A 4,165-nucleotide genomic window follows, 5' to 3' on the forward strand; every position below is an offset into this window, starting at 1 on the left:
TTTGTAAGAATTTATTGAGTTTTTTGCATCAATATTCATAAGAGAGATTGGTCTGTAGTTCTCTTTCTTTGTTGGGTCTTTCTGTGGTTTAGGTATGAGCATAATGGTAGCTTCATAGAACCAATTGGGTAGTGTTCCTTATGTTTCTATTTGATGGAATAACTTGAAGAGGATTGGTATTAGGTCTTCCTTGAAGGTCTGAAAGAATTCTGCACTGAAGCCATCTGGCCCCGGACATTTTTTGGTGGGAAGATTTTTAATGATTGTGTCTATTTCTTTAGGAGTTATGCGACTGTTTAGATGGTTTATCTGCTCCTCGTTTAACTTTGGTACCTGGTATCTGTCTAGAAAATTGTCCATTTCATCCAGATTTTCCAATTTTGTTGAGTATAGGCCTTTGTAGTAGCATCTGATGATTTTTTTAATTTCCTCTTTTTCTGTTGTTATGTCTCCCCTTTCACTTCTGATTTTATTAATTTGAATACTGTCTCTGAGCTGTTTGGTTAGTCTGGCTAAGGGTTTGTCTATCTTGTTGATTTTCTCAAAGAACCAGCTCCTGGTTTTGTTGATATTTTGTACAGTTCTTTTGGTTTCAGCTTGGTTGAATTACGCCCTGAGTTTGATTATTTCCTGCCATCTACTCCTCTTGGGTATATTAGCTTCTTTGTGTTCTAATGCTTTCAGGTTTGCTGTCAAGTTGTTAATGTATGCTCTTTCCAATTTCTTTTTGTGAGCACTTAGAGCTATGATTTTTCCTCTTAGTACTGCTTTCAGTGAGTCCCACAAGTTTTGATATGATGTGTCCTCATTTTCATTTAATTCTAAAAAGTCTTTATTTCTTTCTTTATTTCTTCCTGTATCATGTTATCATTGAGTAGAGCATTGTTCAGTTTCCAAGTGTATGTGGGCTTTCTGTTGTTTTTGTCCATGTCAAAGACAAGTCTTAGTCCATGGTGGTCTGATAAAGTACTAGAGATTATTTCAATCTTTTTGTATCTGTTGAGGCCTGTTTTGTGACCAATTATATGGTCTATTTTGGAGAAGGTACCATGAGGTGCTGAGAAGAAGGTATATTCTTTTTTTTAGGATGAAATGTTCTATAGATGTCAGTTAAGTCCAATTGGTTCATAACTTCTGTTAGTTTCATTGTGTCTCGATTTAGTTTCTGTTTCCATGATCTGTCCATAGCTGAGAGTGGGGTGTTGAAATCTCCCACTATTAATGTGTAGGGTGCAATGTATGCTTTAAGCTTTAGTAAAGTTTCTTTTATGTATGTGGGTGCCCTTGCATTTGGGGCATAGATGTTGAGAATTGCGATTTCCTCTTGGTACATTTTTCCTTTGACGAATATGAAGTGTCCTTCTTTATCTTTTTTGATTACTTCTGGTTGAAAACTGATTTTATTTGATATTAGAATCGCTACTCCCGCTTATTTCTTGGGACCATTTGCTTGGAAGATTGTTTTCCAACCTTCTACTCTGAGGTAGTGTCTGTCTTTTCCACAAAAGTGCATTTCCTGAAAGCAGCAAAATGTTGGGTCCTGTTTAGGAATCCAGTCTAATAGTCTATGCCTTTTTATTGGAGAATTGAGTCCATTGATATTAAAAGATATTAAGGAAAAATGAGTGTTGTTTCCTGTTATTTTTGTTATTGGCAGTGGAGATAAGTTTGTGTAGCTACCTTCTTTTACGGTTTTTGGAAGATTACTTTCTTGCTTTTTCTAGATTGTAATTTCCCTCCTTGTGTTGGAGTTTTCCACCAATTATTCTTTGAAGTGCTGGATTTGTGTTGAGATACTGTGTAAATTTGGATTTGTCATGGAATATTCTGGTTTCTCCGTCAATAATGATTGACAGTTTTGCTGGGTATAGTAGTTTGGGTTGGCATTTGTGTTCTCTTAGGGTCTGTATGATGTCGGTCCAGGATCTTCTGGCTTTTATGGTCTCTGTTGAGAAGTCTGGTGTAATTCTTATAGGTCTGCCTTTATATGTTACTTTGCCTTTTTCCCTTACTGCTTTTAGTATTTTTTCTTTGTTTTGTACATTTGATTTTTTGACTATTATGTGGCAGGAAGTATTTCTTTTCTGGTCTAAACTATTTGGAGTTCTGTAGGCTTATTTTTATTTATGGACATGTCTTTCTTTAGGTTAGGTAAGTTTTCCTCTATAATTTTGTTGAGGATATTTACTGGTCCTTTAAGTTGGGAGTCTTCCCCCTCATCTATACCTATTATCCTTAGGTTTGGCCTTCTCATTATGTGTTGGATTTCTTGTATATTTTGGGTTAGTAGCTTTTTTTATTTTGCATTTCCTTTGACAGTTGTGTCAATGTTTTCCATGGTATCTTCTGCACATGAGATTCTCTCTTCCATCTCTTGTATTCTGTTTGTAATACTTGTGTCTATGACTCCTGATCATTTTTTAAAGTTTTCTATCTCCAAGGTATTCTCCCTTTGTGATTTCTTTATTGTTTATACTTCCATTTTTAGATCCTGCATGATTTTGTTTAATTCCTTCTCCAGTTCGATTGCATTTTCTTGCAATTCCTTAAGGGATTTTTGTGTTTCCCCTTTAAGGGTTTCTATCTGTTCTTTGAGAGTGTTATTTATGTCTTTCTTAAAGTCCTCTATCATCGTCATGAGAAGTGATTTTAATTCTGATTCCTGCTTTTCTGGTGTGATGGGGTGTTCAGGGCTTGCTATGATGGGGGAACTGGGTTCTGATGATGCCATGTAACTTTGGTTTCTGTTGCTTACGTTCTTGTGCTTGCCTTTTGCCATCTGGTTAACTCTAGTGCTGCTTGTACTTGCTGTCTCTGACTGAAGCCTGCCTTTCCAGTTATCTCCCTTGTGTCTGTTCTCCTAGGGGTCAGGATGTCTCTGTGATGTTTTCCAACTGCACTGATAACAGTGGTACCTCTAGGATGGCTCAGGATATGGTGACTCCAAGATAGCAGTCCACCTAGGTGTCTGCAGTTCTGCATGCAGTGTCTCCTCTAGGATATCTCAGGATATGTTGTCTGACGCTCTGAGTTCAGTTGTTCCTCTGTGGCTCTGGGTAGAGTGGATCTTCCAGTATGTCTCAGGCAGAATAAGGGGTCCACAAAACAGCAGACCAGGCAGAGGTCTGGTCCAGGCCTCAGATCCGGGAGAGGGGCAGAAAGGGAGTGCTTGCCCACAGGGGCGGAGAGCAGGGGTATCTGCTGGAATCTGAGTGCTCACAGCACCCAGCTATTGGCTCAGGGCAGTATGTGGGTCTTCCTACCTAACACTCGCTGTGGGATCCATGGAGCCTCCAGAATGTCTCAGGTAGAATCCAGGGTCCACACACTGTTCTTTGTATTGTAAAAGCCTGGGTCAACTCAGTTATTCTGGCCTCAATTTTTTCACTCTTAAAGATTCAAGCTTGCTTCTTTGGCTTCTGGATGAATTCCTCTTCTTGACCTCAAACTCTCTGTAATTTTTTTCAAATCATCTGGCTTCTCACTCTCTGAGTTGTTATTTCTCCACCTCCAAGCTTTCTCTGTAAAACTGCCTCCTATACCTTGTCTCTCTTGAGCAGCCTTTTTTGGTTTCCTGAGAGTTGGGAATATTCTATCTCTCACTCATATTTTCAAATCTTTCTCTGATTTGTTACTTTGTCTGACCCTCAATTCAACTTCACTTTCAAACATGGCTACTTCCTTCTACAAAATAACTTTACCACCCTTTGTTTGAGACTGAGGTTGTGCAGGAAATGTGTCTGCATTACAGCCTGAGGGATGAAATGTATGTCATTCCAGCTAGACCACACAGATCTAGAAGGCCTTTGGGTGGGATCCCTTGGCAGAGCAGCCATGTTGCTGGATTAAAATTACTCTACATGTTATGGATGTCATCTTGTTGGTCTTGAGAGATTGCTCACAGTGGGAGAGGATGTATCTCAGACTCTTTGTCCTGCACTTGCACCTCTTCTCCTCCTATTAGGTTTTCTTGTTTATCCTGGACCAGGGAGATGTTTACCTTGGCTTATTGTATTTCCTTTTGTAACGTTTGGTCATAGTTGTCCTTGGAGGTCTGCATTTTATGGAAGAGGAGTCCGATGGGCAGTGGATCAGGGTCTGCGCTGGTAGGAGAGGAGCTGTATGGCGTGTATGGAGTAAAAATTGTGGTTGGGATGTATTGTTT

The sequence above is a fragment of the Arvicanthis niloticus genome, chromosome X (assembly GCF_011762505.2).
Source record: "Arvicanthis niloticus isolate mArvNil1 chromosome X, mArvNil1.pat.X, whole genome shotgun sequence".
Lineage (NCBI taxonomy): Eukaryota > Metazoa > Chordata > Mammalia > Rodentia > Muridae > Arvicanthis > Arvicanthis niloticus.